The sequence below is a fragment of the Aquarana catesbeiana genome, linkage group LG04 (genome assembly GCF_042186555.1).
Source record: "Aquarana catesbeiana isolate 2022-GZ linkage group LG04, ASM4218655v1, whole genome shotgun sequence".
NCBI lineage: Eukaryota > Metazoa > Chordata > Amphibia > Anura > Ranidae > Aquarana > Aquarana catesbeiana.
This window is the reverse complement of record NC_133327.1, coordinates 315072800-315085229: the sequence shown is the minus strand read 5'-3', so window position 1 is coordinate 315085229 and position 12430 is coordinate 315072800.

The following is a 12430-nucleotide window of genomic DNA, read 5'->3' as shown; positions in this document are numbered from 1 at the left end:
AGCACAAGAAACACTCGCCACCACTGGGGCTGCGCAAGCGCAGTGTCCCTAATTACCCGGGATGGTCCACACAGTCCATACACGATGACGCCTGTGGGCGCTACCCAATGGGTGTGGAAAATGACACCGATATGTGGGTGGTCCCGCCCATCCGAGCGGAAGGGAGGTGACAACAGGAGATCAGAAGACCCCCCTGACACATATTACAGCTCCCGAGCTGGATGATGGGACGCTGCCATCATCAGGGAGTAGCAAGAGAGAGTGGCACTCTTTTACTATTCATTATTTTTAGTTGTCATCGATTATGGATGAGGTGATACCTCTAGGGACACTTGCATGCACCATAGCCATGTCGGTTCTCTGGTTGTTCCCCTGGTGGGGTTGCCTGTCGCTCCACCTCCTCAGCTCCCGGGCCTGTCTGTTGCTGCTGCCGCCTGTCAAGTCAGTGATTGATGACCTGGCCCAGCCCATTGGTGAGTCTTACACTCAGACCCCTATGGCCACTCACCTCCGTGACAATTTTGTCTAACCTACATTTACTTGTATTGCACATAAATTAAAGCATCTACCTCTGAAGAAGCTAGCATGGCCTTGCGAAATGCGTTGGATACTACTGATGCTTGTACATAATTTTGATGCCTCTATACTGCTTTTATATATGATATAAAAAGTAAAAAATGCAGCACTACATAAAACAATAGCTTGAAACTAAATATAATAGTCCATAGAAGCCAATGAAGATTAGAGATGAGATGAAACCTCCACCAAAACTTCCGTGTGCAAGGGATAAGCACACCACACCCAAGTGCTTCCAATCTGCTTACCAGAAGGATATGAAAAGCAAGTGATGTATTTGTATGGTGAAAAAGCTCAGCAGTGGATCCAATTGGCACACTCCATAATGAACAGACAGATTGAGTTGTCACATATCACCAGGAACTCAAGTATTACATGGGATGATGAATAATGGTACGATCATCAGCAGGATACCCTAGCAGCCACTGCTCCAACTTCACCTTCCTCCATTCTCTTTTTATCTATGATACATTTACCTTTGTATGTGGATTGCTCCCCTTTCACCCTGTATGTATACCTTATCGGCCTGCTTATTTCTGTCACTGTGCTCTACATGCACGACAAGTTGCAATAAATCAATTTTTTTTATACTCATGGCATGTTAATTGGCTAACCATATTCACCTCATTTAAAGTGCCAGGGCAATTCCTTTGTATATATGTTTCTCATTGGGGATGGAGGTGATGTTGGGGTGACACCAGACCATTTCAATATGTTCCTAAGTTATATTATTAACCTTACTTTCATGCAATGAGCTAAATAAATTTTCTATAAAACTCAGTTTTGTCAAAATTTTGGAAATTGTTCTTGTGTTCATTGAGATATTGATTAAAATCTTACTTTTCAAAAGGGGTGTACTCATTTATGCTGAGCACTGTAGACTTGACAAAACCCTTTTAATTTATCTAATTAGCAAAGTGCAACATGCCAAATTGATACTTTCTGGGGGTAAGATTAACCACTTTACAACCGGCCCATAGCCGAATGACGGCAGCAGGGCGGTTGCTTAACTCTGGGATCACGTCATATGACGTCTTCCCAGAGTTCCCCTCTCGCGCGCCCCCTGGGGCGTGCACCTGAACACATCCGTGACCGCCGGGTCCAGAGGACCCGGTGCATCACGGATCCCATTAAATGGCCGCTGATCGCGGCCGTTTACCATGTGATCGCTCCGTCAAATGACGGAGCGATCACATGTAAACAAACCGGCATCATCTCATGATGCCAGTTCCTCTCCTCCCTTCCTGTGTACTGATCGGTACACTGTAAGCGGAGAGGGGGATGGATGGATGGCAGTAGCGCTGTGGGCTGTATGTGTAGTGCCCACAGCGCTAACCAGTGACATACAGCCATCCATCCATCCATGCTCAGCCATCCCTAATGCTCTGCAATGCCCTGCACTACTCTGCAATGCCCTGCAATACTCTGCAATGCCCCACAACACTGTGCAATACTCTGCAATACCCCGCAATACTCTGCAATACCCCGCAATACTCTGCAATACTCCGCAATACTCTGCAATACCCCGCAGTACTCTGCAATACCCCGCAATACTCTGCAATACCCCGCAATACTCCGCGATACTCTGCAATACTCCGCAATACTCTGCAATACCCCGCAGTACTCTGCAATATCCCGCAATACTCTGCAATACCCCGCAATACTCTGCAATACCCCACAGTACTCTGCAATACCCCGCAATACTCTGCAATAACCCGCAATACCCTGTAATACCCCGCAATACCCTGCAATACCCCGCCATACCCAGCCATACCCAGTCATACTCTGTGATACCCAGCCATACCCAGTCATACTCGACAATACCCTGCCATACTCTGCAATACCCCGCCATACTCTGCAATACCCCGCCATACTCTGCAATACCCCGCCATACTCTGAAATACCCCGCCATACTCTGCCATACCCCGCCATGCCCTGCCATACCGAGCCATACTCTGCAATACCCCGCAATACTCTGCCATACCCGGCCATACTCTGCAATACTCGGTGATACCCAGCCATACTCTGCCATAACCTGCCATGCTCAGCCATACTCTGCCATGCTCAGCCATACTTGGCTGTACTCGGCCTCTGTATGTGGCCAGGCTGTGGAAGTCTCACACATGTGGTATCGCCGTACTCAGGAGGAGTAGGAGAATCTATTTTGGGGTGTCATTTTTGGTATGTACATGCTATGTGTTAGAAATATTTTATAAATTGACAACTTTGTGTTAAAAAAAAAAAAGTGTTTTAACCACTTCCCGCCCGCCGGCTGTCATACAACGTTCTTGATTTTGTGCGGGGATATCTGAATGATGCCTGCAGCTACAGGCATCATTCAGACATCAGCTTTTTCAGCCGGCGATTCCCTACACCATAAGAATGATCATAGCAGCTGTTCCACTGCTTGATCGTTCTTACGGGAGGCGAGAGGGGACTCCCCCCCTCCCGCCACCCTCCGGTGCTTCTACCGACTCACCGCTACGATCGAAGCCAGGATCTTTTTTTTTTATTTTTTTATTTCAGGCTTCCCAGCCTAGAGGTGAGATGTGGGGTCTTATTGACCCCATATCTCACTGTAAAGAGGACCTGTCATGCCATATTCCTATTACAAGGGATGTTTACATTCCTTGTAATAGGAATAAAAGAGGTCAATTTTTTTTTTTTTTAAAAAAGCATCAAACTAAAATAAATAAAGTAAAATAAACAATAAAAAAAAAAAATTTTTAAAGCATCCCTGTCCCTGTGTGCTCGCATGCATAAGTGAACGCATACGTAAGTCCCGCCCACATATGAAAACAGTGTTCAAACCACACATGTGAGGTATCGGTGCGATCGGTAGAGCGAGAGCAATAATTTTGGCCCTAGACCTCCTCTGTAACTCAAAACATGTAACCGGTAAAAATTTTTAAAGCGTCGCCTATGGGGATTTTTGAGTAGCGAAGTTTGACGCCATTCCACAAGCACGTGCAATTTTGAAAGGTGACATGTTGGGTATCTATTCACTCAGCGTAACTTCATCTTTCATATTATGCAAAAACATTGGGCTAACTTTACTGTTTTGTTGCACAAAACTGTTTTTTTTTCCAAAAAAAAGCGTTAAAAAAATTGCTGCACAAATACCGTGCGAGATAAAGAGTTGCAATGACCGCCATTGTATTCTCTAGGGTCTTTGCTAAAAAAACATATATAATGTTTTGGGGTCTATGTAATTTTCTAGCTAATAAATGATGATTTTTACATGTAGGAGAGAAATGTCAGAATTGGCCTGGGTGCTCCAGAACGCCTGAAGGTGCTCCGTGCATGTTGGGCCTCTGTATGTGGCCACTAGGGATGAGCCGAACACCCCCCTGTTCGGTTCGCACCAGAACATGCGAACAGGAAAAAAGTTCGTTCGAACATGCGAACACCGTTAAAGTCTATGGGACACGAACATGAATAATCAAAAGTGCTAATTTTCAAGGCTTATATGCAAGTTATTGTCATAAAAAGTGTTTGGGGACCTGGGTCCTGCCCCAGGGGACATGGATCAATGCAAAAAAAAGTTTTAAAAACGGCCGTTTTTTCAGGAGCAGTGATTTTAATAATGCTTAAAGTCAAACAATAAAAGTGTAATATCCCTTTAAATTTCGTACCTGGGGGGTGTCTATAGTGTGCCTGTAAAGGGGCGCATGTTTCCTGTGTTTAGAACAGTCTGACAGCAAAATGACATTTTGAAGGAAAAAACTCATTTAAAACTACCCGCGGCTATTGCATTGCCGACAATACACATAGAAGTTCATTGATAAAAACGTCATGGGAATTCCCCAAAGGGGAACCCCGAACCAAAATTAAAAAAAAAAAATGACGTGGGGGTCCCCCTATATTCCATACCAGGCCCTTCAGGTCTGGTATGGATATTAAGGGGAACCCCGGCCAAAATTTAAAAAAAAAAATGACGTGGGGTTCCCCCTAAATTCCATACCAGACCCTTCAGGTCTGGTATGGATTTTAAGGGGAACCCCGCGCCAAAAAAAAAAACAAAAAACGGCGTGGGGTCCCCCCAAAAATCCATACCAGACCCTTATCCGAGCACGCAACCTGGCAGGCCGCAGGAAAAGAGGGGGGGGACAAGAGTGCGGCCCCCCCTCCCTCCTGAACCGTACCAGGCCACATGCCCTCAACATTGGGAGGGTGCTTTGGGGTAGCCCCCCAAAACACCTTGTCCCCATGTTGATGAGGACAAGGGCCTCATCCCCACAACCCTGGCCGGTGGTTGTGGGGGTTTGCGGGCCGGGGGCTTATCGGAATCTGGAAGCCCCCTTTAACAAGGTGACCCCCAGATCCCGGCCCCCCCCCTGTGTGAAATGGTAAGGGGGTACATAAGTACCCCTACCATTTCACGAAAAAAGTGTCAAAAATGTTAAAAATGACAAGAGACAGTTTTTGACAATTCCTTTATTTAAATGCTTCTTCTTTCTTCTATCTTCCTTCATCTTCTGGTTCTTCTGGCTCTTCTGGTTCTTCTGGTTCTTCCTCCGGCGTTCTCGTCCAGCATCTCCTCCGCGGCGTCTTCTGTCTTCTTCTCCTCGGGCCGCTCCGCACCCATGGCATGGGGGGGAGGCTCCCGCTCTTCTCTTCTTCTTTTCTTCTTTTCTTCTTTTCTTCTCTTCTTCTCTTCTTCTTCATTTTCTTCTCCGGGCCGCTCCGCAATCCATGCTGGCATGGAGGGAGGCTCCCGCTGTGTGACGGCGCTCCTCGTCTGACAGTTCTTAAATAACGGGGGGGGGCGGGGCCACCCGGTGACCCCGCCCCCCTCTGACGCACGGTGACTTGACGGGACTTCCCTGTGACGTCACGGGGAATGCCACAGGGAAGTCCCGTCAAGTCACCGTGCGTCAGAGGGGGGCGGGGTCACCGGGTGGCCCCGCCCCCCCGTTATTTAAGAACTGTCAGACGAGGAGCGCCGTCACACAGTGGGAGCCTCCCTCCATGCCAGCATGGATTGCGGAGCGGCCCGGAGAAGAAAATGAAGAAGAAGAGAAGAAGAGAAGAAGAGAAGAAAAGAAGAAAAGAAGAAAAGAAGAAGAGAAGAGCGGGAGCCTCCCCCCCATGCCATGGGTGCGGAGCGGCCCGAGGAGAAGAAGACAGAAGACGCCGCGGAGGAGATGCTGGACGAGAACGCCGGAGGAAGAACCAGAAGAACCAGAAGAGCCAGAAGAACCAGAAGATGAAGGAAGATAGAAGAAAGAATAAGCATTTAAATAAAGGAATTGTCAAAAACTGTCTCTTGTCATTTTTAACATTTTTGACACTTTTTTCGTGAAATGGTAGGGGTACTTATGTACCCCCTTACCATTTCACACAGGGGGGGGGCCGGGATCTGGGGGTCACCTTGTTAAAGGGGGCTTCCAGATTCCGATAAGCCCCCCGCCCGCAGACCCCCACAACCACCGGCCAGGGTTGTGGGGATGAGGCCCTTGTCCTCATCAACATGGGGACAAGGTGTTTTGGGGGGCTACCCCAAAGCACCCTCCCAATGTTGAGGGCATGTGGCCTGGTACGGTTCAGGAGGGAGGGGGGGCCGCACTCTTGTCCCCCCCTCTTTTCCTGCGGCCTGCCAGGTTGCGTGCTCGGATAAGGGTCTGGTATGGATCTTTGGGGGGACCCCACGCCGTTTTTTGTTTTTTTTTTGGCGCGGGGTTCCCCTTAAAATCCATACCAGACCTGAAGGGTCTGGTATGGAATTTAGGGGGAACCCCACGTCATTTTTTTTTTTTAATTTTGGTCGGGGTTCCCCTTAATATCCATACCAGACCTGAAGGGCCTGGTATGGAATTTAGGGGGACCCCCACGTCATTTTTTTTTTTAAATTTTGGTTCGGGGTTCCCCTTTGGGGAATTCCCATGCCGTTTTTATCAATGAACTTCTATGTGTATTGTCGGCAATGCAATAGCCGCGGGTAGTTTTAAATGAGTTTTTTCCTTCAAAATGTCATTTTGCTGTCAGACTGTTCTAAACACAGGAAACATGCGCCCCTTTACAGGCACACTATAGACACCCCCCAGGTACGAAATTTAAAGGGATATTACACTTTTATTGATTGACTTTAAGTATTATTAAAATCACTGCTCCTGAAAAAACGGACGTTTTTAAAACTTTTTTTTGCATTGATCCATGTCCCCTGGGGCAGGACCCAGGTCCCCAAACACTTTTTATGACAATAACTTGCATATTAGCCTTTAAAATTAGCACTTTTGATTTCTCCCATAGACTTTTAAAGGGTGTTCCGCGGCATTCGAATTTGCCGCGAACACCCCAAATTGTTCGCTGTTCGGTGAACTTGCGAACAGCCAATGTTCGAGTCGAACATGAGTTCGACTCGAACTCGAAGCTCATCCCTAGTGGCCACGCTGTGTAAAAGTCTCACACATGTGGTATCGCCATACTCGGGAGTAATAGCAGAATGTGTTTTGGGGTGTAATTTGTGGTATGCATATGCGGTGTGTGAGAAATAACCTGCTAATATGACAATTTTGTGAAAAAAAAGGAAAAAAAAACTTGATTTTCAAAGAATTGTGGGAAAAAACGACAACTTCAAAAAAATCACCATGCATCTTTCTAAATACCTTGGAATGTCTTCTTTCCAAAAAGGGGTCATTTGGGGGGTATTTGTACTTTTCTGGCATGTTAGGGTCTCAAGAAATTTTAAATTTTAAAATATGGACACTTACCTGTCCAGGGCGCCCATGATGTCTTCACCGAAGCCGATCTGTCCCTCGGCTCTCAGGTGGAGGTGCCGCCATTTCTGGTAAGGGAATCTGGAAGTGAAGCCTTGCGGCTTCACAGCCTGGTTCCCTACTGCGCATGTGCAAGTCTCGCTGCACGTCCTCAGAGGTCCCTGCTTCTGGGACCTGTGTGTTTCCCAGAAAACAGCGGGGAGGATGGAAGAGGGGCCGGACATGGCGTAGATCACCACGGAGCCTGCGGCAATCTATGCCCGGAAGTGGGAGCAAATACCTGGTTCAGACTGAAAGGTGCCAAATGTGACACCGGAGAAGAAGGAATCTGATAAGCGGAAGTTCTATTTTTGGCTGGAATTCCACTTTAAATAGACTTGCAGTGCACCTGTAGGGCAAAGTGGATTTGCCTTTAGTAAATAACCCACCCATGCATCCATATATTTATTGCGCAAAATAAAACACCGGTCAAGGCAGAAATAAGAGAACAGTCATTCCTGACTTAAGCTGGCCTTGCATTATACAGTTTTCTTCTTAAATTTCCTATAGATTTACCTTCAACTACATAGTGCAAAGGCCTGCCTGATTGCATACAAATTCAGTGTTTAGATCTGACCTCATATTAAATGGTTTTGGTAAATCTAAAAGAAAATTGTACAAGAAAATTGTATAGTGCATGGCCAGCCTTACACAAGCACTCAGCTATCAGAGTCAGTTCTTAGAGCCCATTCACACAGGGACGACTTGTCAGGCGACCTAGTCGCCTGACAAGTCGCCTCCCGTTCTGTGCTATGGAACCGTTCTAAGGGGAGCGACGCAAGTCGCTCCGACTTAGAAAAAGGTTCCTGTACGACTTCGGGGGCGACTTGGGGGTGACTTGCATAGACTTCTATACAGAAGTGGTTTTGCAAGTCGCCCGGGCAGTCGTTTGCAGGTCGCCTCGCTGAGGCGACCTGCAAGTCGTGTTGCCCCTGTGTGAATGGGGTAGTCAAGCCTGATTTTAATTAAAACTTTAAAGGGGAAGAATGCTTAGCGCTGGAACCCTAGGTTGATCCGTTATTTTCTAATAATGTTGCAGTGGTGTTTAAACAAAGTGGCTGGCAGCTTCTGCACACCAAAGGATTTTGGCTGTTTCCTGCTTTTTTGACACCTTTCTTAGATGGAAACCATGATGTAAAAGTTTTTGAAAGCTTCTCTTTGCCACCAAAAAGATTCAAACCTACCTTGGAAGTTTCAATATGATTAGTGAATCAGAAAGTATAAAGAAAGGAAGCGGCACAGTATGGACTCCAGGACATTCACTCTTATTGTCCTGCTACTGACCCCTTCAGATGGTAAATAAAAACCTTTCCTCAGTGAAGTATACATAAATCATATTAAAGTAAACTGAGTGAACTTTCTGGCTTCAGAACAGATACTATACTTACTTTATATGCAACCCATAACTTCTGTTGTGGATTAAAGTATCTTAAAAGTATTGCAATTTTTTTCTCCTGCTGTGTATCCTATATATTATTCTATCTTGCCGTAGTTCTTGTACACACATTCAATACATGTGACATTGAGTTGTATATGGTCATATTTCCTATCCTTTAATTAAAAGAACTAAAGGCAAATCCACTTTGCACTACAAGTGCACTTGGATGTGCAGTCGCTGTAGATCTGAGGGGTAGATCTGAAATGAGGGAAAACTCTGCTGATTTTATCATCCAACCATCTGCAAGCAAAAATGCTGTTTTTTATTTTCCTTGCATGTATCCCTCAGATCTACAGCGACTGCACTTCCAAGTGCACTTGTAGTGCAATGTAGATTTGCCTTTAGTAAATAAACCCCACAGTGTAGTAAAACACTGTCTAGGCACACAGTGGCACAGAGGCACTCTTTAATCGCCCCTGATGTTAACCCCTTCCCAGCCAGTGTCATTAGTACAGTAACAGTGAATATTTTTTAACACTAATCGCTGTATTAGTTTCACTGGTCCCCAAAAAGTGTCAAAAGTGTCAGTTAGTGTCAGAATGTCTGCTGCAATATCACAGTCCCGCTATAAGTTGCTGATCGCCGCCTTTACTAGTAAAACTTTTGCGCAAACCAATCAATATATGCTTATTGGGATTTTTTTTTACCAAAAATATGTAGCAGAATACATATTGACCTAAATTTATAAGGAAATTTGATTTTTTTAATTTTTTATTGGATATGTTTTATAGCAGAAAGTAAAAAATATTGTTGTTTTTTTTTTCAAAATTGTCTGTCTTTTTTTGTTTATAGCGCAAAAAATAAAAAACGCAGAGGTGATCAAATACCACAAAAGAACTGTCAGTTAAAATAACGCAGTACCTTTTCACAAAAAATGGCCTGGTCATGAAGGGGGGTAAAACTTCCGGAGGTCAAGTATTTAAACTGTTAGTGCCAACAGAGATAATGTCTGTTCTTGTTAACACTGAGGTTGTGTGTGCGATGTATCAGAGGTGGCAATGGTCAGAAAAATTATACTGACACTGCACTTGTTGGAAGTGGGGGGGAGGGGTACAAATGCAAGTCCCGGCAGTGAATGGGGCTGATCCTGTTAATGCTGCATTTTTGGGAACACTATACTAATGGGGACACTAGTATGGTTCTGTTTGTGATCAAGATACTGATCCATAAAAACACTATAGATCCTGGCTGGGAGGGATGCTATCTGACCTTGATGTTATCTGATGCTATCTGATGTCGCTAGTGAACTAATACAGTGAGTAATTCTTGCGATAAACATGATCAAATCTACCGGCAGTGACGTTCCACACATGCGCGAAACAGCTCGTTCCCATACTAAAGTTCAAAGACAAACAGCGGCTCACCACGCAGGCACGAAAAAGCCGCGATCATGACAAAAGATCCCCAGTTGTGGGCTGACACTTTGGGAGATAGAAGAGTGGAAGAAAGGAGGAGCCAAAAAGGAACAGCAATCTCCCATCATCCACTTAAACAGTCCCCCCAGTGTTCTGATAATACTGATAGATAGATTACTCTTTAAGGAAAAAGGCAGCAGTTTTGCATGTTACCAAATTAATACATCTGCCAGTCAGTTACACTATAAAGGTCCATACTAAAAGGTAACTCCTCCACTAAATGACAAAGCAAGTCTCTATAAGGGCTGCACTATTATTTGGCATAAACAATATCTAGAGCACAACAACACCAATCATTCATAGCCCAGTTGTTGCATAACATATCATAGGGAAAAAAGAGGGACAAATGGAGACAATGAGAGGAAAAGGGGACCACTTTGGCGCCATCCGAGCATTAACTGATACCCAGAATGTTGATTAATCTGCATGCCCAGATGACGCCCTGGGCGTCCGTATGCCCACCCACTCCACCAGACTGACCGTGTTGCCAAGACAATCCACACGGAGTCATAAATCTCAATTCAGGACAATTTAACAATCACCAGAAGACCTTTACAGTATTTTATTCAATTATTTTATACACTTTCGGAAGCAGATTATCAACCATGGGAAGGTTTCACTCGTCAAGACGAGGGTATACCAAACCAAGTCTCTCACAAATTTTATATATATATATAGACTAACTTAAAGAAATGGCTTAACACTAAGAGCATCATTTAACCCTGGATGTTTTGTAGCAGACAAATTGAATATCCATTTTGTTTTTCGTTGTAGGAGCAATTTGTCTACATCTCCTCCCCTTTCATTTGTATAAATATGCTTCAAAGCAAAAAATATAATCTTGTTGGCATCAAATTGATGGTATAGCCCCATATGGCAACTTATGGGGCTCTCAATTTTTTTGCATTGACCAATCCTACATGATCCCTAATTCTATGGAAGAATGGCCTCTTAGTCTTACCAACGTAAAACATGCCACATTGACATTCCATATAATACACAATGCCTATCGATTGATAATTAGCAAAGAAGTGAGGCTTATGCATCTTGCCATTAGGCAACATAATTTGTTGCGCTTTCCAAATGTATTGACAAAAGTTGCATTTCCTACATGGGGCAGTACCAGTGATTTTGGAACAATCTTTTTTTAATAGAATTTGAATGATGACTATGGACCAACTTATAAGAAAAAGACAATTCCATAGCTCAACTCACCAACCAGTCTGCTGACCAACCAAATTTACCTGTCTAACCGTATGTTAAAAGCAGGGGTTTAGTTAGCACACATTTGCAAAAGCATGTGAAAGCTGCAAGGCCTCGTCAAGGCACCCTGTATTACTTGCAGTCCTAACACTAAATTTATAAGTGTCTCCACAGTGGAAGCACATGCATTGAATGGATAGGTGTGAGACAGGTGAGCCAGGAGGCCGCCCTAGCCCCCTTAAAGGGACAGGACACACACTGGACACCCAGCAATAGCAGCAGAGGCGTCCAGTGTGTCCCCGACCCAAATATACAAACGGTAACAAGACACTGGTCACCGCCCACACCCATAACTGGCCTTCACAGTAAGGAGCACATGGAGGGCATATACATACAAGAAAAAGACAATTCCATAGCTCAACTCACCAACCAGTCTGCTGACCAACCAAATTTACCTGTCTAACCGTATGTTAAAAGCAGGGGTTTAGTTAGCACACATTTGCAAAAGCATGTGAAAGCTGCAAGGCCTCGTCAAGGCACCCTGTATTACTTGCAGTCCTAACACTAAATTTATAAGTGTCTCCACAGTGGAAGCACATGCATTGAATGGATAGGTGTGAGACAGGTGAGCCAGGAGGCCGCCCTAGCCCCCTTAAAGGGACAGGACACACACTGGACACCCAGCAATAGCAGCAGAGGCGTCCAGTGTGTCCCCGACCCAAATATACAAACGGTAACAAGACACTGGTCACCGCCCACACCCATAACTGGCCTTCACAGTAAGGAGCACATGGAGGGCATATACATACAAGAAAAAGACAATTCCATAGCTCAACTCACCAACCAGTCTGCTGACCAACCAAATTTACCTGTCTAACCGTATGTTAAAAGCAGGGGTTTAGTTAGCACACATTTGCAAAAGCATGTGAAAGCTGCAAGGCCTCGTCAAGGCACCCTGTATTACTTGCAGTCCTAACACTAAATTTATAAGTGTCTCCACAGTGGAAGCACATGCATTGAATGGATAGGTGTGAGACAGG